This window comes from Rhodnius prolixus, unplaced genomic scaffold (assembly GCF_049639745.1).
Source record: "Rhodnius prolixus isolate KJV_2025 unplaced genomic scaffold, Rpr scaffold_1, whole genome shotgun sequence".
In the NCBI taxonomy this organism is placed as follows: Eukaryota; Metazoa; Arthropoda; class Insecta; order Hemiptera; family Reduviidae; genus Rhodnius; species Rhodnius prolixus.
Window position 1 is genome coordinate 62065021 of NW_027411581.1, and position 26713 is coordinate 62091733.

Sequence of the window (26713 nt, forward strand, 5' to 3'; positions counted from 1 at the left end):
ATTGAAGATTTAGTCCCAGTGAGTAAAACAGTGCTTATTTATATTGAAATAAACTCTTACACCCACTTTTGATTGAATGAATATCACCAGATTCGATTGAAATCGATTCGTGACGAATACAACTTTACGGTTCAGGTTCCCATAGTTTTTCTTTTCTGTGAAAATTTTAAGCATACAAATTTCATCCCTAAGTACATGGTACATCTTCTCCCACTTCCCAACATTTACGAAGATACTCTTGGCAGGTCCAATGAACTTCTAAGCCCGAGTTAACTGTGGAAGGTTACTTACTGGTTGTATCCAAACCTGACTTTCTCTGGCTACAATTTACATCTAATATTCTCTTAATTATTGATAAAGAGTTCCTGTCTGGACAAAATTAGCCAGACAGGCAAAGCTACAACAGTTTCTGGAAGAAAAATATTAATTCCAATACCATAATTGTTGATTGGATTCCTTGTGAAAGCCCAAGCAATGCTCTGTTTGGCAACTTCCCAAATAAAAACAATGGAGACAATGGGAAGTGGTGGGGGTTTAATGATCCTAGATCCTCATTCTATGACCATTACTATCTCTAATTTCCGTAAACATGTCGTAGCCAATGGAACGAGGATTCTGGTAATAGAATCTTTTATAGGAATTTAATTTTTACCCAATCTGTTTTGTAATCGTATCCCCCCCCCCCCGATAGATGGCAGTTATATTTTATTATAATGTAAGGGTTAATGGATTCAAATAAAATTAGATCCTCTGGTGCAAACTTACAAATACATTCTTCTCCATTTGTGTTCAAGTTTGAATTAAAAAAACATAAATAAACAGTTGTAATAATTTAATGTGACGCAAATGTATCTAGGGCAGCGTTTCCCAACCTCTTTTGGCTTACCTGGTAGCGTACCACTTCGTAAAAATGATTGTATTTCACGAACTTTGTTATTCCGAGTGTGTTATTTTATTATTATCACCTTTATTTGTATAGAGATACAATGTATCTGTGACAAAGGAGTTCCAAGTTCATGTTCACTATATAAACTTTGTAAAGTGTAAGATCTTAGTTTTAAAACTTTTTTAAAATAATTAAAAATTGCTTACATATTATCTCTTTTAAGCATTCAACTACCTGTAAGTACCAATTAAATTTAATGTTGCTTGGATAGTAGAGCTTACTCATTACAATTAGTCCCTTTAAGCAGATATTTTCATAGTTATCATTTAAGGTTCTGTCACATGATAATTCTGTTAAATTTTCTTTATCGGCAATGATGTAGCTTTTCCTAAATTTTCTTTATAGAAGGAGGTTAGAAATCCATATTATCATTAGTGTTTTCAGGTTTCGGGAAAATACTCCATGAAAGACAATTTTAATCCTTGATAAATGTGCTAGTATATTTTCTCGTATATCTTGAGACAGACTAACCTTATTACTTGTACATATTAACAACTTTACTGCATAATATTATTAATTAAAATAATTTTTATAAATTATAGGAAAAAACCTTTCTATGATATTTTTATGCTTTAATTTTTTTAATTTTTTTTTTATGTCCGCCATTATTGATTATTTTTTGCGTACCACCAACCAGCAACTCGCGTACCACAGGTTGGGAAACGCTGAACTAGGGGAACTAGGAACTACAAAAGTTATAGGAGTTATTAATCGAAAATCTATTTTGTTCAATTCATCTTTTCCAATTAAAAAGAAAATTTTCACATTCAGTAACATAACTGAATGGGTCTTGTATGCCTAAATTCTCAGTCTTTTCAATCAACGAAACCTAACGGGTAGTTGGAGATAAACCTAGTCTAAACCTAAAGTAAAATAAAAAAAAATAATAGACGATTACTTTACTTTTTATTTATACTTCTTCAGTACAATGAGCATGCGAGGTTTTTTTATTTTTAAAAAAAATAAATAAATGGAGCCATTTTGTTGGAGATCTCAAAAAACTCGACTAAAAATAAGCACTTCCGTTTGGCTAATTTTGTCGTAAAGCTTGTTACCAGTTCCTGTTAGATCACTGATCTGAACTATTACATTTGAATTTTCTGCGATTTCCTGTTTTTTTTTTTTGTTCTCCCACACAAAGACACCAAAAGCGGACGTCTAAACGAGTACTTTCGGTGTAAACCCCGAATCAAAAATCTGTGCGACTAAATGACCTTTCACCCGCAGGAAGTAATAAATATTTCCCGTAAAACCTAATTCCACAACAAAGTTGAAAGAAGAAAAATAAATAAATAGGAATTGAAGACGGAGAAAGAGAGCGAGTGATAGAGAGGGTGGGAGAGAGGAAAAAAATGGCGTATTATTAGAAATATTAATTGGAAATTTAATTAGAAGTTAATTGAAATTCTGATTGAAGTAAATGGGACCGTCTGGGATGCGCGTTCTGCCGGAGCTAAATTGAACTTAACTCGTTCAGATTAAATGTCATGTACTTCTGTTAGCGTACAAACAAGGGGTTCTGTGAATAACAAAGTGGCTACTAAAAGGAATAAACACTGAACTATTGTTTACAGTTAGAGTTGTAATGGAAATTACTAATTAATAATAAAATTAACAACAGAATAAACATTTAAAGTGGATAAATAATTAAACGCTGGCTGTTGTTTATTTTAGATCTCATTAAAATAGGATAATTCTGGTTATTTTATTTTATTTTTTTTTTAAATGATTTAAGACAGTGCATTGCCGGCCTCCGGAAAGTGTTCTCTCATTACAGACAACTCTGTCCATCATCGGACAGTGAGCTGTAAGAAGCTTCTAGAAAGAGAAAATCTTAGGCTGGAAACGTAGTGGAACGGCGAGCAAAGCGGCGATGATAGCTTCTTCAGATCAAAGAGAGCGTCGAGCAGCGAGCAAAGAGTCGTATGCACATAGTGATGAGTTTAGACACGTTTCCCTTTTCGACGAAACAAGATGGAGGAACTATTTCTATATGAAAATTCTTCCTTGAAAATTTGGTATTTACTGCAGCTTAGAAGCAGGAGCTGCAGTGTATAAACATAGACATGAACAGAGGTGAATTCTATCAATTGTAACAACTTCGGGAGCATCCTGGCAAGATTCATTCGTATTTTAGAATTATCTATTTCAACATTTGATTACATACTAGCCCAGTGTAACCCCATTAATCAAAATCAAATTTTATTGTTTTTAAATAATACAACTCATAACAAAAGTTAGGCACAATATAGAAAAATTAACTAAATACAAATCTGGGTAACCCCATTAATCCTAGCAGTTACTTTAAGATAAGAAAATCAAAATAAATAAAAATAAAATAGAAATATATGCAGATAAAAAGAAATTAGTCAATTAAAAAAACACAATAATTTTATTAAATCACTACACCATGATTTGTCGTAAATTAATGTTGTTCATCTGAAAAACTGGAGTAGTACGACGCTACAGAAGAAGGATTGGAGAATTCGTCCTGATCAGAAGTAGTAGGACGTGAAAATGTAATTTAATTTTGCCTAGTATTTAGATGAAAGTTAGCATTAAGGGATTGAGAACCAAATTAAATGTAGCAAAAATTACCTGAATTCTCCATTAACTACTAATTGTTAATTAATTTAAACTATTAATTATTAATTGTTAAAAACTATTGTAGCTTCACAAATACTATGGCCCCACAGAGGTTTCTTTAAACAAACTAAACCAATAAATGTATCAATATCCATAACCTATGAGCAATAACCTTTAAAAATTGAGCGCGATGAGAGCGAAGAAATCAAACATGTCATAACGCTTTGCTCCACTCTCTTTTTTGGTAGCGTTGCTCTATCTTTGCCTTGCTCCCCACTATGCGCGGTTAACTTGTGTTTGATTTCGCCGCTTTGCTCTTCACTATCATCGCCGCTCCACTATGTTTCCAGCCTTAGAAACCAGCAGCTGGATTCGAAACCAGGACCTCTGGCGTGGAAATCCAATACGCTAACCGTGTTGCTAATCAGTTCCCTATTTCTGTTCATTGTTTGTCGTCAAATGAAATCTGGTGTGCACTCTCATATGACTTTACCTTACTACTTCTTCTAATTCAATAATTCTAGCTAATTTTCGAACATTTGAGTAATATTTAATTTATAAAACCCGTACCTTACTCTAAAATCTGGCCACAAGAACTATAAATTTAGTGAATGGTTCCGTCTGGAGGGGGCGATTCTTTGTGCAGACTGTTAGAAAAGGAGAAAGCGTTTCTCTTATAAAAAGAGATGATCCACAGAAAGGATCCCCCCCACAATAAGTCGCTTCTGTATACGGGTAATGAAAGAAAGAAGCCATGTACCAACCTAATCTAACAAGAGGTCCACCCTGAATATCTGACACAAATCAACAGTAAAACATGGTGCTTGACAAAGAAGTATCGATAAATATGAATATTAAAGAGAAAGAAATTAAATTCCCCTTATAATTAAATTGTAGCAGGATGACAGGTAGATGAAACAGTCCTAATAATCCTGTTTCTTCGTCGACAGGAAAATCTTAAATAATATTAAACGTTCCAGCGATGTTGCTGTAACATTATTGCTAAATTGGAATTTCCATCTGGACTCCTGTTTGTACCTATCATATTCCAGCCTAGAATTAATGTGACAAATGAAGATAATGCAATTTTTAAAGGTTGAAATTTATTAATGAATTCATTTTTCCGCCTGTAAAATGTTTTTTTTCCCTTGTCTTAAGAGATTTTCCTTTTCACTTTCTCTGATTCAAAGTTCGGAGAAAGTGTTCTATCCTGTTCAATTTCCGATAATGAGTCAGAAGTAATGTTTCGAGGATCCTGGAACGTGAAAAATATCGCTGGAAACAAATTTCGTTTTCCGTTTTTTTGTCAATATCCACCCTATACTACCGTTCCAGTCGAACATCAAATGGAGGCGTTAAATTTTCCAGTTACTTTTCACAACATAACTGTAAACTTCCTATATCATTTAGGACTTGAAATGCCTATCACTTTTATATTTGTAACAGTTTTTCAAATGAAGTTACTTGATAGACTGTTCAGAGAATTGTCAAGCCTTAAATTAATTGAGAAGAAAAGGTTTCTTTGTCAATAGTAGTTTTTTTGGGGGAGGGGGATCAAATTTCTTTATTATTTCTCTACGATTTGAGTACCAATGGTGCCCTTCAAACAACAGCTTCTTTGTTGGTGAATGTTGGCAACCGTGTCTGCAGACAATATGAGTCGTTCACCAAATTTGTTTTTAAATGAATCTTTAAATGAGCCGTTCACTGCAAACAACTCGATTAATACAAAAAAGTGGAGAAATGTGATGTAATAATTGTACATTTTTTGATTTATAATATAAATTCAAATAAATTTACCGCTATCATTCAGCGCCTGCTACTTGAATTTGAGTTGAATTATTGTAACGGTTAACTTATAACCTTCGCATTGAGAATTTGGGCCACTAATTCATAGTTTTTAATGTTATTTACTGAGAAATATACAGATTACCGACATGGAAGCCAGAACTCCTTTAACACTTTAAAGTCCTCTAACTTTAATTACGAATTATGGAGTGAAGGATGTAAAATCCTTGCTTAGAAACCTCCTATCCTTAATTTAGGTAACCGCCATAAGAACTTAAAAGTAGGACGGGGTGATCATTGAAAGGGCTGATACCAAGGAATGATTATCCAGAATAACTGGATCCCCACTAGAATTCTAGGGCTTCCAAAGAAAGTCTTGGTAGTTGTGGAAGAATATTTCATCATAAGAATTCTCCCCCATTTCTTTAAATTGAATCTTCTGCAGATGTGTGGGCGAGGCATTGATGAGGAGAAGCGGTTATTCCTGATTGTTGATTAGCATTTTTCTTTGTTTCCTAGACAACCTGCGTGAATGATTTCATCGTTTAGAGATGATATAGAATGGGTGATTTACTAGATCTATTTAATAGCAGTAATGTATATCCCTTCATAAGAAAAAGCTGAAGTACAGCTTTGCTGGATACATTTTGTGACTTTAGGAGATTTTTTCGCTCAAAATATTGACAAGAAAATTTTATAATGTAAATTGCGGCACAATAAAATCATGTGAAAATCACGACATTAACTTTTTTCTGTTTTCGTTCCTTCAATATTTTGTTTTTACATCTTTTTTTAGTCAGGCATTAGTTTTAAGTTTTAATCATTTAAAATATACCATTACGTATACATGTAAAGTTTAGAAAAGCTGTATCACTATATTGTTAAACGGGAAAGCCCACCTGTTTAGTTGAATGCCATGTGAAGCTTCTATAAAGTGAGGCTTATACATAAGTTTACGTTAGCCAAAGTATACTTTGTGAAGCGGAAGGATGTTTGCATGTTCAAACAGACATGGAGATATTTTGGTTAGCTTTACCAACCATTTGCATACAGGGGAAAAGCAACTCTCTACTTTTCCTGTCTAGAATATATAGATAGGTGAAAGTCTGTTCACGTCCAAGGTCCAATTTTCTTTAAGTTCCTTCAATTTCATTGGTAAATTGTGAATTAGAGAATTGCATTTTCTTCAAGTTAACATACTTATTTATTAAATATTAATTGAAGCTGTTACGGTTCTTACTTTCCAATAGAATTGGTTAGAATTTGTTTTGAAATTTGGGAAAACTACGAGCATATTAATGCCGACCTAATTTTTACAACGAATTCTTTGGCATTCTGTCTATTCTGTTCTTGTCCTATACTCCTGGAAGTCAATTTACACGGTCACCACAATAAAGTAGTTCTTTTAATGTTACAGCTTCTCCAGAACTATTAAATTTATTACCTTAGAAAAAGATTCAAATTATAGTAAGATCTTATAATTGAATCGTACGAATCAACTAGCGTTCTCATTTTGGTTGAGTAGAAGTAACTGATTTGATAATACGTCATTTTTCTTACAAATTTTAAACAAACTTGCTTTAATTTGATCCGTAGGTTTAATGCACATGTGTAATGCATAATGCAGCTAGTTACATAGTTATTTTGGGTTCTATGAAGTAAGGTAAGATAAGATAAGATAATAGATGGGACGGGACCTACGCCCCACGGCACCGCAGCCACAGAAGACTTATTGTGCCAGCCCCTTCTTAGTTCTAGTAAGCGAACCCTCCTCTCCTAAAGAGGTTGAGGACTTTCCCTACTAGTTCTTTTTGCGCTACTACATATCTCCTTCGGCCTCAGCGTTCCAAAGGTTTCATAGCGCAAACGCTCGATTGCAACGCAATCGAACAGCAGGTGAGAGGCCGTTTTCTCTTCTTCCTGATACAATCTGCACACAACGGTTCCAAGCTAATAAGCCCTACATTGTGCAGATGCTTCCTGAACCTACGCCCCGTGAATAGGCCTTTAAACAGAGTAATCTGATTTCTACCCAAGCACAGGGTCTCTTTGGTTCTTTGTTTACACAGTCAAGGCATCATACTTTTACTGTATTTGACCCCCAGGACACATCACCCAGTTCTCTTCGTGCTCCATCCAGATCCAATCTCTTTCTATGAAGTAACTAAATAATTAGTAATTCCAAGAACAGTTTCTTCGTGAAAAGTTTGTAAATCTTGCTAAGTGACTATTTTTGAATCGCATATTTTCTATCTCTTTCCAGATATTTAGTTAATCAAAATTTCTCAATAACTTCCCATTTAAAATATCATTAATTCTTCTACAACTACCAAGTTTCTTTCTTTGGAAGCGCTAGAATTCTAGTGGGGACCCAGTTATTCTGGATAATCATTCCCTGGTATCAGCTCTTTCAATGATCACCCCATGCTACTTTTAAGTTCTTATGGCGGTAACCTAATTTAAGGATAGGTCAGTGGAATGCCATAAAAAGGACAAAGAAGTACCAAAAAATAGACGCTATTTACTATAATAACCTTCCACCGACGGTTGTAACCACGGTGTTGTCTTACTTGTCTTCAATACGCGATATTTTGTAGTTACTTTGTTCTTAATGTATATACTTAAAGGAAATAAAAAGACTAAAAAATAATAATACTAAAATAACCTCATCAGACAACCTAATCCTCTAATTCATTAGCTCTCATCTTCAACCATAAATAAGTAAAGTATAGTTTAATGTAACTTGTAACTAGATATTTTGTAGCTCTTAACGATAATAATAGATATTCAAATTAAGTTATATTCAGTTTAGATTAAATATCTGAGAAGCTGTGGAAACTAACTATAAATTTAAATTATAAATTGTCTGGTTACCACAAACCTGACGTATTTCATCTGCAGCTGTTTTCCTAACTTTCTATCAGACAATTTGCCGTTCCAAAGCGCTGAGTACATGTATACGTGTAAATTGTACATTTATTGCATCGATTGGAAATTCAATATTGTGTATAGATTAGACAGCCTACTACTGGATAAACAAGGTTTTGTTGATTTTAATCCTACGTTGAATGCATTTATTGTATCTCTGGATCGGTTTCGAACTTTTATTCATTGTCAGAGGTAGATTAATTAGTTTGGTGACTAAGACTATTTCTTTTACTCTAAAAAAAAAAGTTATCTACATCCAACTAGAAACGTTGAATTTTTCCCACATGTAAATCGACTTCACTATTATAAAATTATTGTAGCTTTACTATGGAGAGAAATTTCATACAACATCTCCTGTGAAAAGAAGAAAACATAACATTAATCATAAGAAAATGAGTCTGCCGAAAAACGTATATTTTTCTAGAAGAAATTCAAATTTCTCTCTCTTTAACAACAATTTTTCCTCAAACACCAAGAGAATGTGAAAAATATTCTCTCATGTTATTTTTGTCCATTTTCATGTTACCACGTTTTTGTTTATATTCATTTATTTTTTCATTTTAAATTGACAAAGAAAGATTCCACTCACAGTGTCAATACAGAACATGATCAAACATGAAAAAGGGGAATTAATTACAACCTTGAGGTTTGTTGTTGCTAGCTGTGCGCATGCTCCGCCCCAGGCAGCCTTCGTTGGCTTAACCTCTTGAGCCTTGAGCTGTGCCCTTCTGACCTGCTCTGCTATTCCAAGAAATTAAAATCTACTACATTTAATGTTATTACTTCAACTATTCCCTCTTTAAAAGGGCAGACAGAAACAACTGGAATAACTGAGCAGGAATAAATGATAAAAAATTAAATATTCTAATGGAGTCCAATTGTTTTAAACAGGTTCCATTTTGGTACGCATATATATAATTTGGGGGGCAGGGCATCTTCACGCTGTTTTCCGTCCCAAGTTAGAGAATTAAAGTAGAGGAGAATCCTAGCTCTGGGTCTGCAAGTCATTGGCAGACGTATATAAGAAGGCATAAGGCTAGATTAGGTTGGCATTGGCATTCACCATAGTCCGGATCGAGACCTTCGACCTCTTTTTCTAAGGGAGGTGTGCCAAGCCAAGATTGGCTTTTATATGACCATCAGTCACTTATCTCTCCCGCTCAGAAGTTCCAAGAGTCGCAAGTGGAACGGAATCCGTTTCTCGAGGTAGCCGTAAGGCCTCTATCAATACCTCTCCCATTGCGGGACACCCAACTATCTATTTTTTCTTTTTTTTTTAAATACCGAATTAAAACGAGAGGAACTCGACCATGGATATAACAGCTTCATCCACCCAGGAGACAATATAAAATATTTAAATTTCATTTCAGTTTTGAGCTTTTTTCGTAAAATCTGTAGCGTTAGTTTGCTGTCACTTTAGTCTGAATTTAGGATTCCATGTCAAACGTCTTTCCAGGAGGTGCCCAAGATATACATAGTCACCTATACATCCTGCAAGGGTTTGAAACATATTCATTGAATGAAGTGGAATTTGCGGATTTATTTTATTTATTTATTATCCAAAAAAATTATGAATGATCCAGTTAAAAATAAATAGAATAAACTTAATAATTATTTATTTATATACACGAAAGTTCAGTACATTACCCAGGAGTAAAATTTACAGGATATATGTACAAAGAATTAACTTTTGAGGTTGAAATTTAAATACAGCATAAAATTAAAATTAAAGTCGATAATTATTCTTCAATGCTGCTTACCTTATTTACTAAAATCCTCGTTCCAGATTTCGATAATACACAAGGCTTTGTGACTCTCTCATTAGATTTACGTAGCAAATAGTAGCCCAGGTTGTAATTAATTGCGATGTCCCTAAGCTCACTTACTAAATGAATAATTCCAGCTTATTTAGAACTAACTGGAACTGGTGTTTAATTCTTTCTCAAATAAGAACTGTCCGTTCTGCTGTGTAAACGGAAGCATTAATAATCTTACACAAAATAGAATTACTTCTTCATTGTAAACAAATGTATGAAAATACTCTAATAGAAAAGTCAGTTTGTAAACAAAAAAAATGAAAATTGAGTAAAAGAAAAAACTAATGAAAAGAAAGTAATAAAGCAGTACTCATTGGAACTCTGTAATAAACATTCAGGAAAAATAAACAAGAAAAGAAAGTTAACATTCTTTCTTTTATAATGAAGTAAGTTCTTTCTAGAATTATAAAGATTTGTGTAAAAAAACTAAGAAACAATTTTATTCTGAACTTACTGTAAAATTTCAACAAGTGAGAGACGCTAAAGATTTTTGGAAAGCAATTAGTATTTTTAAAGGGAACAATTATGTTAATGCTCCCCTAATTGAAACGCAAGTTTGGTATGATTATTTTTCCAAATTGTACAACCCGTGCATGTTTTCGGAACCGATTCTTTATGCAGCACCGATGATAAGAGATGACCTATTAGATTGCGAAATTTCTTTTGCAGAATTAGAGGCTGCGCTGATGAAAGCTCGCAATAACAAGGCTCCGGGTTTTGATCGAATTCCAGCAGAATTTTATAAAAATAGTCCCAAAAATTTTTTAGTTAAATTATTGAAAGTTTTTAATCGAATATTTGAGAGTGGGTGTATTCCTCCCAGTTTTCAAAAATCAATTATATTTCCGCTGCACAAGAATGGTGATAAGACAAATGTCTCTAATTATAGGGGTATCTCTTTTTTGGATTGCGCAACTAAATTGTTCACTGCTATATTATTAAATAGATTGGTGGAATGGGTAAATAGGTATAACATTCTAATAGAGTATCAGGCAGGGTTTCGCGCGGGCTACTCTACAACGGATAATATTTTTGTTCTCTTTAACTTGATAAATTTGCAGTTGTCTAAAAAGCGCCAGAAGCTCTACTGTTTTTTTGTAGATTTAAAAGCAGCTTTTGACTCCATAAACAGGAATAACTTATTATATAAGTTGTATAATATTGGGATCGCCGCGAAATTTATAAATGTACTAGCGTGTATATATGAAAGGACAGAATGTGCGGTTTGGTGTAATGGTGGGACTACGGAATGTTTCAGTCAATCGTCAGGAGTAAGACAGGGATGCCTCCTAAGTCCAATACTCTTCTCGTTGTTTTTGAATGATATTCATGACAGTTTGGGAGGGGGTTTTCTTGTGGGTAATGTAAAGTTACGGTGTTTGTTATATGCTGATGATTTGGTGCTACTGGCAAAAGATCCGCTAACATTGCAGTCTATGATTAACAATTTAAGTAAGTATTGTAAACAATGGAACCTGGTAGTGAACCTAAACAAGTCGAAAATCGTGGTTTGTAGAAATGGGGGTCGGTTGGCTAGAAATGAGAAGTGGCAAATAGATGGGGAGAACATTGAAATAGTTAACCAGTACAAATATTTAGGCGTATTTATAACGCCTCAATTAAATTTAAATGCTCATTTTGATGCAAAAGCGTGTACTGCCAAACTTGGAATTAATGTAACCTGGAATAAACTCATGATAAGAAACGATGTTCCACTCTCTGCAAAATACAGAGTTTTTAACGCAGTATCGCGCGCCGTGGTCTGCTACGCGGCTCAGGTGTGGGGCTTTCAGAAATTTGATAAGGTGGAGAGGGTTTTTAGATACTTTGTGAAACGTTTGTTTGCACTGGGAGTGAGTACCCCAAATTATGTATTGGTATTGGAAACTGGGATGCATTCAATATATCATTATACAGTGAAATTACATTGTGGTTACATCAAAAAGGTCATGAATATGAGTCCTAGTCGTTTGCCGTATATTGTAGCTAAGGAAATAATTAATAGGAAATTGTCTTGGTTCAGCGAATGGTCGAGATGGGATGAGTTATATGATTGTAGCATGCAGGCAGCGGTCCTAGAAAACGAGTGGGAAAATAAAATTAAGGAGTTACTAACCAAAATAGATACGGTGGAAAGAAATAAGAATTTGGAAGCATTGGCATGCACTCAGTATCACAATCTCTATGCAAAATTAGATTTTAATTTGAAGGAGAGGCATTACTTAAAGGATTCAAATAACTTAAATTTTATGAGAACAATTTTCAAAACAAGAGCTGAGCTACATAAACTTAATCACAGACAAGGTAAATCGCCAAATGAAACTTTAAATAACTGCAATCTGTGTAACTTACATGCAATAGAAGACCATTATCATTTTCTGGCGATTTGTCCAATTTTAAAAGAGTTTAGGGTGCGGTACTTTGGCAAGCGGATTCTTAATGAGGAGGAATTAATATTGATATTAAATGGCAAAGATTGGGATAATCTGTATGGCTATGTGAGCACAGCCTGGAGTTACAGAGCACTAATAGAGTCAGAATTCAGTTAAAAAAAAGTCAGTTAAGTAAATAGCTAGATCTGTATAATTATTAATATTTAATGTGTAATTGTTCTGAGAAGTGGTTTATTGGAAGCTTAGCAAATTTTAGGGATTTATTTTTACTATTGTTTACTGTGTATTGTAACTTAGTATGAATTAAGAAGTTTTATTTTATTTTTTGTGTATGATAATGTTCTTTTTTGTACAAGTATTTTTTGCAACTCTGGCAGACGGTACTACCATTGCCATTGATGTTTTTTGTTTTTGTCTGTATTAGTATTATAATGAGTTTCTTTTTAAATAAACATCTTTATTATTATTATTATTATTATTAAGTTCTTTCTAAGAAATTTCCAAATTATACGATTAGCCTCAGATATTAAAATATAAAGAAGGTAAACAAAAGAAAGGTTATACTTCTGCATACAAGCTTATTTACCATGCTCAATACAGTGTTGTCCTATGAATTGATAATTTAATTAATCAGGTTGGTCACACTGTTGGCAAAAGATCCCTCTATCAAGTGGATTGCCAATTGGCGGGAGCCAGACTTTTTCTTAGTTACTGTTCTACTCAACCTTATGTAGCTTTGTTTGGTTTTAAATTGTCTTAACGTTTTTAAGTGCAATTTTTCTTATTATTTGTTGTATTTAATTAATTGTGGTGGTTTAAATTTAGTTTTAAATTCTGTTTAATGGATGTTTTAATGTGAAAAAAAGTTGAATATGCTGTTCTGCCATTATGGGTTTCATCAGTTCGTTGTACAAGGTAGGAATCTATTAAGCGTTTTATTTTTCTTTTACGTTTTACTGACATCTCTAATTAGTGTAATTGATATATTTTTTAATTTTATTAATCGTTTAAATGCAAATGTTACAAAATTTACTCTAAATTTACGATTTAATAGCTGGGAAATGTTCTGAAACAATTTATTTAAATTTCAATTATTTTAAGTGGTCTACATCAATTCTAATAGTTTCTAATAATAGTTTTCTAATAGTAGTATGTGTCCTGTATTTATATTTTTTACTGGTTTTTGATTTATATTACCATTTTTATTTCATATCACACTCTGTGTTTCTCTTAATTAACGTTAGGGGCACTAGTGCTCTTTGTGTTTTTTGAATTCGCAAATACAAAAAGGAGGTAAATTGAGCTAAAAATTGAACGTATTAATATCAAGCTATCGGATCACAATGCTTTTTAAAAGCTACTAAAGTAAGTGAAAAATTAAAACTATTAAACATAGGTAATTGTTAAATAATTTTATGAATCATTACTGAAAGACGTAGTCTAGTAAGAGTAACTAACGTTAGGCCTTTTTTAAAACTTATTTTAAACGAGAAGATTTTTGTTTTTGCCGGAAATAACTTTTTGAGGGGTCCCCTGAAAACAAAAAAAAAGTTGTATCTGTCCATTTCCTCAATAAATACTGTAATCCCCCGAATAAGAGATTCTACAGAAAACATAATACATGACATCAGCTGGTTAGTGAATATATTTACAATTACTTCGGGATGATATCAGTTGACATGAAATTAGAAAAAAATAGAGCTGGTAAGTGAAACTTTCACTATCAATAATCAGTTAGAGCGTTTTTTTGGAAGCTATTCGTTTTGATGGAAAAGAATTAAAATATCAAAGGACATCATTTAAAAGAATAGGAATTTACATTTGAATTAAATAGCTAGTGGTTCTTTAGTACTAACAGTGTTTCTTTCAACTCATCCCTTTTAGAAAAATTATGCAAGGAAGAAAAGAGAGTGAAATATTTTCTTTTAGATTAGACTTAGTTGTTTTAAGCAACTAATTATTATCTGTGGATAAAATGAAGCAGAAAAAAAATTGAAGTACGTATTTGTTTATCATACTTAATTTAAGGACTACGATTCTTTAAATGAGTATTTAATCTGGATTTTCCCGCTTTTGGTCTTAATCCAGAAAAATATTCTGAGCAACCATAAAAAGAAGGTAAAACATGGCGCTTAAGGAAACGGTTGCTTGTTCACAAGATACGTAAAATGTTTTCAAAAATATTCAGCGCGTAAGTTAATGTATCTAGGAAACTAAATTGCATTTCTTCCGGATTGCACAAAGAGGAAGCACAGTAAAGACATAAAAATAGGAAGTGAATGGGGAACGAGCCTCTGGTAGTTACAGCCTACTGTCCATAGCAATAGAGTTCAAAGTTTACTAGATGCTTTCTCTTAGATGGGAGCAAATCTTCTATAAATTGCCAAGAACAGAGAGTGGACTGAAATGGGATCCTGGGCCCCACTAACTAACTGCAACCGGAAATGGGTAAGTGGGAGAGAATTGTGTAAGATGCTCCCATTAGCTAAGAGAGAAAAAATGGGTTCTGCTTACCCTTTCTCATGTCACTACTTCCGTTTGCTCTTCTTATCATGTGGGAGGAAGTGTCTAGATCGTGACGGGTTTCCTAATGTGACTCTTACAATTTATACTTACTGATTTACTCCTAGTTCATTTTCGTACTGAATTAAGGAAACAGATTGAACAGTAAATTTTAGCAGACACTTAGGAAAAAAAAATGCAAACACTCACAAACACCAGTAGATAGATCAGTTTTTCTAAATTGGAAAGTAAAAAATTCACAGTTCGATTTTTCATCTTTACAAAGAAGCACAGAACATTCCGAGATTAAGGTTTCAACTATATTTGTAGATATGTTCAACCAGGCTCATGAAGCTTTTTAAGGTAACGGGTATTTTGATATCCGGACCTTCAGAATCCAAAAAGAAACAAAATGTGCCCAGTGAAAACGTTCAACCATTTGTATTTTTTTTTTTTTTTGACGTGAATACGTCTTTAAATTTGCTGCCATATGGAGGCAATCCAAAATACCTAATGATAACAAAATCGGGGGATACAGTTTGGCATTATAGTTACGAATCTATCGTCTACATCCAAAATTAAATTAGACCACTGGATAGCTAAAGGATCAAAGCATTCATTACGATAAGCGAGGACTGTGACGCATCGCGCGCGGTGGAGGGGGAAGCGCCGCCATTTTGAGATCATTTTGCTGCGTATCGAGATTTGCAAATGGTATAACTTTTGACTCGGAGAAGCTACGATGTTTCGTTTAAGTTTTAATCGTCAGCTGTCGTTACAATCTATCGATTATATATAAAACATTAGTGTAAAATAGTGACAGTTAATATAATAAGGTGTTAGAATAAACAAATATTATCAAAAATATATAATGTCGGCCTACACGCGTCGAAAAGTGAAAACCAAATACAGAGAACGTACACGGTTGGAAAAGGGCTTCTCAAGAACAATCGAATGGTAATAATAAAACACCATATGACCGAGTCAAGTTGTGCCGGGTACGTAAAAGAGTGAGCGGATCAACGACGGTGTCCAGTACATCTGCAGCTGGGGCGGTTGAAATTATGCAAGTGGATGATGAAATGGCTTCTACATCGACAACGGACTGTAAAGGCATAGATTGTGTTCGATCGTCGATTATGAAGACACATTGGGCAGCAGCTAGTGCACGTTTCACTACGACGTTTGTCAACAATCCATTCGGACATAAGTGTGATGTGTGTAGATCGTCTATGGTTTCTGCGCTCATTGAAGCTAACAAAAGAAAAACACTTACCGCTGCTTAATAATATATTATTATTATTATTATAAAAAATATTATTATTATATAAAATATAACCCTTTACGTAAACCTATTCGCGTACAACACACGGCCGTTCCATGACACAGCCACAGTTTTTTTTTCTGAAGTTCGAAGTCTTCATCATTCCTCTTCACAGTTGGTGAATTTTGAGCAGCAATAGGTTTTTCCAGAAATGGAAGTAGAGTCACAAGTTTGAGCTCACTAAGAAGTTGAATTTTTTTTGATGGGGAGTACCTCGAAGGAGTTAGTTTTGTTGAAAATTATACGCAGAGAATTGGAAAAAACGATCTTTCACTTACCCAAGAACAAGATAACACTTTCATTTTAAGAACGGAAACCAAAATTACCTGTCGAATTCCATTAGAATCCCCACTAAAATTAACGTAGGTATTTATTATTAATAATTTTGGTGAGGGGCCTTCCATATATTTGGGGCTAACTCCTCCCCCAAAAACTAGGTACCGTGTCGAGAGCTCTGAAAATAATTTCTACAAAAAAAAAAAAAAATTTCTAATCGAATGAAAAGCGGTTCGCGCTTCGTTTAAGCCGTTTAAAAAAGTAACACGAACAAAGTTTTGAAAAAGCTGTCCATAAAACATTCATAGGCGATTACTCTTCTCACGGTTTTTTATCGATATTTACTAATTGAATTAGTTAATCGAACATATTAGTAAAAAAAATTATCGATATTTTGTACAAATCCTCACTCCCATTCTAAACCATACAGTCTGGAATTACTTTAGACAGACAACGTAACAGATTTCAGAAACTTTATTTGACGTATCTCCAAGATAGGAACTTTTCTCAACAGTTCATACTTCCGCTAAATAGAGAGGAAGGTTATATCAAAGTTTGACTTGCAATTAGGTTAGGTTTCTATTATTTTGATTTTAATCAACTACTACAAAACAAAACTCAATTATAATAACTTGATAACTGTACAGCTGTCTTTTTTTGGGTGGAGGGAATGTTTCTCCGTTTAATAGAAATAAATATCTTGATGATTATCATCAAAACTGTAATAAAACTAATACAAACTAAGATTGAATCGAATCAACCAAGCTGAAACTGAAGGATACAAAATGCTGAATAGATTTGCCCAGCCCTTGTACCACAGTTTAAATAGGCCATTCACACCTGTCTGAATAGACACCCAGGGTGTTCAGAGTGGGACGGGTTTATTGACTAAGCCGGCGGACATATTGATGTCCAATGTCCACCACTGGTGAGATACCATGATGGCCACACAGAATTGAATAGAAAATCTACCAGCAGACCGCTTGTACTCTCTCTTCATGGAATCAGGTGGAACCCAGTATATTGGCGTGTAGGCGTAATTGTATTTGGAGGCGGCGGCAGGTTATATTGGACTCCCAGAGAGTCCAATTTGTGGGTCAAACCTGATAAGACATGTGATGTATCTAGGCAACCTTCTATTTAATAAGTGAAGATTATATTGAAGATGATCCGTAGTTGTATTGTATTTCCTTAAGCGGAAATCAATGTAAAATTTTTTAAAAGTATCGTAAATATAAAATTATTTTAACATGAGAGGAAATAGTGTTTTAAGTTAACAATGAGATTATCACAATTACGATGTACTTATTACAGGAAGTCTTAGAAAATGAGGAAACAGTAAAAAATAAAACTGTAAACATTCACGTTTTAAATTTAAAATAACGATCGTTTCAAATTTCCCACGTCTTGTTAAGGCGCCATTTTTTTTTTACTCTCCCGCTAAAAGTTCACATCCGCTTGAAACAGTTTCCTATAAATCATCGGATTCATTAAAACAAACTCTTAACCTTAAAAAAAAAAATTCTCTGCATACTTCTTTTTCTAAACTTGGCCATTTTCGGAACTTTTAAAAACTGCTTTTACCACCTATTTGGAGGGGAGAGGGGACATAAATTATGGGAAAGCGTTCGGAAAAGTTAAAAGGTAATAAATAGTTACTGAAAAAAGTAACATTGACGTGAGTCCTACCAGGACTTTTTGTTCTTTATTGCAGTTTACGTAATGGAATTTTCTTGAAACATGCAATTAATACTAAAAAATAGTAATAAACTTTATTATAAACATACGTTCACTTTAAAGATTTTTCCATTTTTCACCCCCCAAAACTGTGAAAATCCATTCAGTTTAATGGCACTTCCGTTTATCGAGTTCACTTCAAATTTGTAATTTCGGTCAAAACTAATGGCCAAACTTATTTACATGCCTAAATTAATATCGATAAATTTACCCGATAAGATAATGGCATTTAATTTAAATAAGGAAACAATTACGCGGGAAGTGATATTTGTTGAAGATATGATCGCTTTTAGTTTGCTGAGTTGCTATCCTAAACTAATTTAAAATCAGGACCCTAAGGAGGAGAAAATGCCCTTGTGCCATAGAGTTGGTGGGGGGGATTCATTATGTCGCTAGTTTGCTAGACTAAATATATTTTAGAGTACTAATATTTTACTCGTGTAGATACCATGATAGCTGCTAACACTATAACATTGTTAGTTCCTAAAACAAAAGTATGAAATTTAACATAGAAATATAACATAATTTAAAATCTAGCGACCCATCGCTCTGTAGTATCATTAATAGCATTTACCTGAAAATAGATTCCAAGTAAATGTTTTAGAACAGCAAGAGAGTAAAGAGTGAATGGTAAGTTCAGAGTGATGGAAATCGTTGCGAGAAAATCGACTTCGTTTACAGAAGATCTAAAAAAATCGATATTTCCAGTGATGACTTGATTTTGTAAACTGACATTATCTCAATACTTCCTCTTACTTTAAATCTGGTATTATTACCAGGCAATTTATTTAATAAAATCAATATTAAAACTGTACTTTAGAGCTCGAACAATATTAAGGATTTTTAGAAATCTTAACGGTGCGAAAACAGAAGTAGTTTCTTAATTTACTGCTAATTTGAGCTCATTTTCTTGTGCGCTGTTAATTTGGTTAAAAATTGGAACGGAACACGCAATGTTTATTGCAGCTTGGCACGAAACATTGGCGATTTTCACCTTATCTTGGTTTTTTTTAGATGTTACATAAGATAATTTTCTCTTGCTACAATTCTCATAGAATACTCCTACACTTCAGCACTTTTGTTCTGTCTCCTGTACTCCTGTACTATAGTACTCCTATATTTCTATACTTCTGTACTCCTGTACTTCTGTACTCCTATACTTCTGCACTCCTGTACTTTTGTACTCCTACACTTCTGTACTCCTGTACTTCTGACTTCTGTAATCCTGTACTGCAGTACTACTATACTTCTGTACTCCTGTACTTCTGTCTCCTATACTCCTATACTTCTGTACTTCTGTACTCTTGTACTTCTGTACTCTTGTACTTCTCCTGTACTCCTTTCAAACTCAAATTTTTAAAATATATTGTAATTCTTACCATAAATACACCCGAAGGATAATTTGATGGAAATCTGATCCCATACTTCCTCAGACTTTCCAAATGAAATGTTTACCTCTTAGTGTAAGTTCCGTTTAGAAAGAAAAATTATAGGAGCTATCTGGATTGATCGCAATGATTTATCAATTTTTTTTTTGTTCCAAATCACCCCTAACTGTTTCAATTCCAATGAAACAGCTGCAGTTTTCTGCATCTTCCCTGGACTGGAGATCCATTATTCAATTCTCGTTTGACTTAACCCTTTTTATTCTTGCAGATTTATGGCGGATAGCTGGATTAATTTGACCTAAACTCCTTACAAATCGGAAGCTTATCTCGCTCCTTTCTATCATGACTACTCTGGAAATATATTTTTAAAAAAAGATGAGAGACATATTTTGGCTCTTAGCATTTTTTCAACATGTTCTTTTAATAGTGGAAAAAGTGTGGCCTGTGCTTAATCTGACGTCTAAATAATTTTTTTTTAATTTTTTTTTCCGGGGAATGTACTCTTGAACTATAAGAGCTCACTGGAGCCAAGCGAATTCTTACAGCACACTGATCAGTCCCAGCGATCTCAACTGGGGACATTTTCGGTAAAACTCTGATGTGATTAATGCTTCCGCTTTCCTTGTAAATAAAAGAAATAACAAATTTTTTAGAAAAAAAAACCTGTAATTTTAATATCTGTGTTGAATGAAAGATTTTTTTTTTGAACGTTCAAAAAGCTATTTTTGGATTCTGTTATATTGTGCGTTTTGTTAATAATTTAAAATGTAAGGTTACCCTCTCTGGAAACTACGGGGCATTGTTACAAAATATTTAGGTCAGACTGTGATGGACTATTGTTTTAAGGTTCGATTTTTTTTTTTTTAATTTATCACCTGCCAACATAATACCTGTTATTGTGGCAGGAAAATATGATTAGAATATTTATTCTAAAAATTATAGCAGTCCCAAATCACTGGAATACAACAATCCCTTTCTCTCCGTGAACAGTCTAAGGTTCTGTCTTAGCTCTTTGATTCCCCAAAAAGAGGGGATAAAAAAAGCTTTAAGCATATGGTTGATTTGATAGGCTAGAGGGTCAGGCATAAATAATCCTGGATTCAAAGCTCATTGTTACGACTTCCTGTGGCTGATATGCAGTCTTGGAATTGTTATAGCTGGACTTAGTGGTTAAAAGCAGACATTGTGAGAGAGTAGGTTCACATTCCTCAGCCATAGAGTTGGCCAGGACAAGATTCCTGTATCCCAATCTAGGTGTGCATTAATCGCCCACAGCGTTGGTAACCTGACCCACTGGTTAACCAGTAAAACCCTTGGGTCGCATTGATTGTGACTTCTCGCTTGGTCCTTCATATCTCTCCCTCTCTCTCTCTCTCTCACACACATACAATTCATTCTTTGAAATAATATGTACGAGTATCCCTTATTCTGGCAATTTCACTCCTAAACTTAACCGCCTATCAGTTTCCATCATTTCAGTGATGTCAACTAGTCAGGAGCGTATTTCACGATTCTTCAACATGTGCTGTATTTCCGCTGATCAGCTCTAATTTTAAGTTTTAATAATAATAAATAAATATTAATAAAGTAAAGTAATGCCTATTTTTTCAGGCCGGCTTTACCTCCAACTATCAAATTAGGTGTTGTGGAAGGAGGCGACTGGCAATCATATTTTACTATAAACTTATATTAACCTTTAAAGGTACAGTACTAGACTAGTACCGCAATACATCTTAGCATTGCGGGTCTAACATACTTTACTGTAAATTTCTCATATTAACCATTAAATAAAATCCAAGGCTTAGACCAGGGGAATCGAATCCACTAAACCAACAATACATCTTAGCATTGCGGGTCTAGCCTATAACCGCTCGGCTACTGTGGTGCCCTTATTAATACTGTAATAGACTATATTAAGAGCGGTAAGGTATTACCTCTCAAGTGCTTCTTGCACAATTTCCAGATATTCCAAAATTAGCCTAAATGGTTATGAAGATTGGGAGTATTGTAGGGAGAGTATATACATGTGCAACCTTGGTAATCGACCTTGATCTCTTGGGAAATCCGATGGATCTGAGAGCTGGCCGGTTGATATATCCATTTTCTGGCACCGGACCTCTCATTCTATTCGCCCAGTGAGGACTTAGAGGACCTAGAATCCACAAAGACTTAGACGAGAGAGGAGTATTGGGATAATCACTTCCTAAAGTCTTGGGCACCTCTTTTCTCCAAGAAGACATTTCTAATCAAGACTGCTGCGCTCCCAGTTCTTTGTTATCTTTATGATCCAGTTACTCATGGGCCAATTCATTCTTCAGCCAGTGTTGCACGATCACTTAGATTAAAACTAGCAGAATGCTGGGAAGAAAACGGAGCTGCAGACTAGATATCATGCTCCCAGACGCCAGTTTTTTTCCAAACACCTTCCTCAGATATTCTGAGAAACATTTCCTCAGTAGGTTGGAGATGGTATGATTGATGATTGTCACGTGTTGAGTTGTGTTGTTGTGGATTACCTCAATCCTAACAAAGCGACAGGTCGTGCTCCTAAAAAGGGCACCAGGACACAGTTTCCAGAGATCGAATTTCACCCTCTCCAAAGTTTCCCTGATTTACAAAATTTTCATACACGGAAGTAAAGTCGAGTTATGGAATTATTTCACCCATAAAGTTTCTTATTAAAGAAGAGGAAAATATGTCTTCTCGTAAATAATGGATACACTTGATCAATTATATATCCTGATAGACGCCATATCTAATCTACTTGGCACATTTCTTGTTTGAGCTCCTGTCACTTTGACTAAGCAATAAAGAGAAATTCAATTTCTCTTTATTTAAATAAAAACAAGGAAATTTAATAACTTTCTCTTCTCTTTTCTCTCAAGAGAGTTTGCATAACTTTTTTAAATTACATAATTATATTTCTCTTTCATGGCTCTCTTAAAGGAAGTTTGTATCAGGAGAAGAAGAAAAAAGAAAAAAAAGAAGTTTTTCCAGAAAAGTGAGGCAGCGATGGAATGCCGATGTTCCTTTTTTTCCCCTCTTTTTCACCCACTCGCCCCCCCCCCACCATACTTTCTCAGCCAAGTCGTTAACTTACTTGATTAAGTTTCACTTTTTCTGATTAGTCTCTTACATCATGATTGCGTGGCCAGTTTATTGATTATGGAAATTAGTTATCTACGTAACCGTAGATTTGGTATTTATTAGCGTGTTGTCTTCTATTTGGTACAAAAATATGGGCATCCATATTTTTAAATATCTTTACGTCATTATAATACTTAAATTGTCAAAAAAATTGAAGTCGAGAAGTTTTTAAAAGAGGCACCCTAATTTTTTAACTTTTTTGTTAACCACTTTGATATAAAACTGGTTACAGTTTCCAGGTTACATAATTTTAGTGAAAGCGGGTGGGGGTCGTTTTTGAGGGAAATTTGTACCAATCCGGTAATATGTTCTGGAACTTTGTTCTCACCAATTTAGCTAGAAACTCTCGTGTTATACAGTGGTTACTGTTTATTGGCTGAATACTTTTCTAGGTATGACGTTGGTCATTGGCGGCCATGTTTTTTTGTGTTAGTCTACTTTCCGCCATATTTCTTTTTAAAGTTTCAATGGCCATCTTTTTTTTTTTCACGTGGAAAATCGAAAACATTTACTAAAGAGCTTTTTAGGTCCACGAAAGCTCTTTTTTTTTTTTCAATGTGTTCAATGTGTTTTCGTCAAAATGTTTCCCTAGAAGTGAATGCTTCAAAGTGCTCTTAATGTAGGTTGTTAAGTACCATAAACAGTACTGAGGAGGCACTAGCTGTAGAGGGAAGACGCAGATATGATACTTCTCCGAAAAAAATAGTGATTTCAACGAATCGATGTTTTTTGACTCGTTTTAAAGGCTGTCGTCATTTGACGTTCCCCTTCAGAGCGATCATAGCTCTAGCTACGTCTTCAATTTCTTCTCTTATTGGGGAGATGTTGCTGGCTGGAAAAAAAAGCTAGAGTCATTTAAGGGGTGTTTCTTTATCTTACGCTAGTAAGTCTTATTTCCGGGTTCTCTCATTACGTACTTCCTTTCAGCTATAAAATATACTATATTTGTAGAGCTCGTGCAGCGATAAGAGGATCGGAATGAGGAGGAACATTATTTGATCGTATTTCTCCACTTTTGTTGTTTTAATGGAGTTGATCGAGTTGTGCAGTGAACGGTCTCATTTGTAGATTTGATGTTCAGACTGAGCTTAAATGTATCTTCAGTAACAAGTCCACGTGCTAAGTCTTCTACTTTTCCTCCACTATGGAGTAAATTACTCATGATTCTCACGATCTCTTGGAGGAGATAACAGCTGCTATCTACCAGAACATTCTATCTCATTCTCATCGTGAATGGCTCGCTCATACGTATTCTGAACATTCAGTAAAATATTTTTAATCAAGTGATAAAAAAAAGAAATTAATAATAACATTTATTTCCACATCCGTTAAAACAATTAAACAAAAATGTAATAACAAAAGGGGTTAAGTAAATAAAACGGTATGATGTTGACAAATGTATCCGGGGCGGAAGTGTTCAGTTTGGTTAAAAGAAGATAAGGGTTGAACAAATATTACTCAACCGTTTTTCGATATTTAATCTTTTTTTTATCATTGGTTTTTTTAAAATACTTCTAGCCAAGCTGTACTTACTTTAAAATTTCTTTAATTGACAAAAATTGTTTGTTATACATTCATTTCTACTGTCGATTGAAATTTATTACTTCTGATTTATAAACATTTGTATTAGCTCAATTTTGAGTTAACGAGTTTAAAGATAATTGGTTAAGTTTTTAAACCCATGTATACGACTCACAATCCTCGGATTAAGAACTCCTGCATTGATAATGAAGGATTATCACATTTGGAAATAAATACTCGTAGATTTATCAACATTAATGTCCACCAAACACTTTTAATGGACACAATCCATGTGGCACTGTTATTCGATATACTACTAGCTAAAAGAAGATTAAATTGTTTCGAACCATTCTGGTTAACTTAAATTAATAACTTCTTTATCTAATCTTCTCCTAAATACTAAAGTTTGTTGCAGATAAACCCTTTCTCGGGGTTTTAGTTTGTCGAAAATAATGGAATTTTGATAGCGATAGTATCTGAAACGATTATCCCAACTATGAGGCTTTAAACTTAACAAAACGATTTTACCGCTACTGGAGTTAGGCATTGGCATTATAATAATAATATACTTGGACTATGATAAGATTCTAATAGGGCGTCCCGTAAGGCCTACGCCCTCTTTGGATCTATTGTGGCTCCCCTACTCTAGAGTTCGCCCTCCAGACCTGTCCGTTTAATCAGACTCTTAATTCAGGAGAGTGACTAAAGGTTAGGTGAAGGTTAGGTTAGGTTAGGTTAGGTTAGGTTAGGTTAGGTTAGGTTAGGTTAGGTTAGGTTAGGTTAGGTTAGGTTAGGTTAGGTTAGCTGGGTAAAGCTCCTCAGGCCTTGGTTTTTCACTCCCCAAGAAGTAACATCCTTAGCCCAGACAAGCCTCTCACACTGACACCACACGTGAAGTGCCGTTTCCTCCCCTTCTTCCTGACAGAACCTACAAAGGCTATCTATCATCTGCTAGGCCATTGCCATTTCTGAGCCTGCAGTGGCCGGTCCAATAGGCCCTACAATTATCCTTAAAGCCCCACACGGCCTTGACGGATTAATTCTGCAATCAGCCTTGGCGTTATGAACTCCTTCGCCTGCCTCTGCCCTGTGGTGGCAAGCCACCACTCCTCCTGAGACCCATAGTTTAATAGGCCGCAGTCTTAAGACACTTGGAGACCCCAAAATAGGACTCCGAGCCAACAAAGTATCCCGCAGAACCTTCCCTGGCCAATAATACTTGGACTAAGTAGACTGTATTTCCTTTTCCGTTCTCATCTTTATGTTTGCTAATCGCCTTCGTCCAGGACACCTAAATTGGTAGTTGGACGTAAAGCCCGCCTGAAAAAAAAATAGCCAATTACTTTACTTAGAGAAGTGAACCCGGAAATGGAAACTTGAATGGATTAATCTTAGACTTAAATGGATTTCTCTAATTAAAGGAAATGCTGTATCTTTAATTCAAGAAATCCATTGATGTTTTGAAACCCCCCCCAAAAAAATTTAGATTCTCATAGAAACAGAGCTTTAGAATTTTTTTTTTTTTCCATACTTTGAAATCTGCTGAACTTTAAAGCACGCTCTGAATTCATCCATCATTCCCCTTTCAGCCCTTTCTATTTACCGCCAAATCCAATCCTTCTTTCAAATGTATCCCAGCTTTCTTTTGCAATTCAATATTTCATGAAGGAAGAAAAAGCTAAACTTAATTCGTTTTGAAGTCAATTCTTTTGATTACTTTTTTATCGATTCACTCATTCTACAATTTTCTAAGGCTTTTTTCTTCTCCATCAAAGTAATCCTATTTAATCAAATGGAGCTTTCTCAGATTTTATAGAACTTTTTCTAGAGAAATATATTAATTTATGCTCAAAAATATACGTACTTTTTTAAACAACATTTACAGTATTAACTTCCTAGTTAATGGATCCATCCTTTAATGAAGAAATACCAAAAGTCTCAACATTAAAATGAGGAATATGACTAGGTAGATAAATACAAGTTTGTTGTTTATAATAAGTATTTTTTGAAAAATAAATTTCCCTATTTTACAGTTTGTGAAAAACTGTATTCTAATGGTTCGTATTGCGCGTTTCCCACTCAATTGTTACCTTCTTTTTTGTACGATGAGTTGTAGATGGATTTTGTTCTTTACATAAAAGCAGAAGTTTTACAATTTTATTGAACGTCTTAAAAGTCTGGTTAACACTTTTAATATTAGTATTTCGTTGAGTTTAGGAAAATATTTAAAAGAAAATCTATTTAAATAAATTGAAATGGAAATTGCTTTTCATTTTCATCTTATGAAATCATTTTAAACATTCTTTTATCAAAGGAAATGATTTATTCTCTTATCAAAATTTAATTTTTAGCAATTTAAA

At 34.2% G+C, this 26713-nt stretch overlaps 1 protein-coding gene across 8 annotated transcripts in view; it reads left to right on the forward strand.

Annotated features, from left to right (window-relative positions):
* LOC141446048 (GTP-binding protein Di-Ras2) overlaps window positions 1-26713 on the forward strand; it is a 207990-nt gene that overhangs the window by 26032 nt on the left and 155245 nt on the right. For 2 of the 8 annotated variants that reach the window (XM_074112411.1, XM_074112416.1), the window contains exon 1: window positions 13074-13373. The exons of the other annotated variants lie outside the window; for them this stretch is intronic. The gene's annotated coding sequence lies outside the window, so the exon portion shown is untranslated. Of the gene's footprint in view, window positions 1-13073; window positions 13374-26713 lie in introns of those variants that run through there. 8 annotated transcript variants of the gene reach the window in all.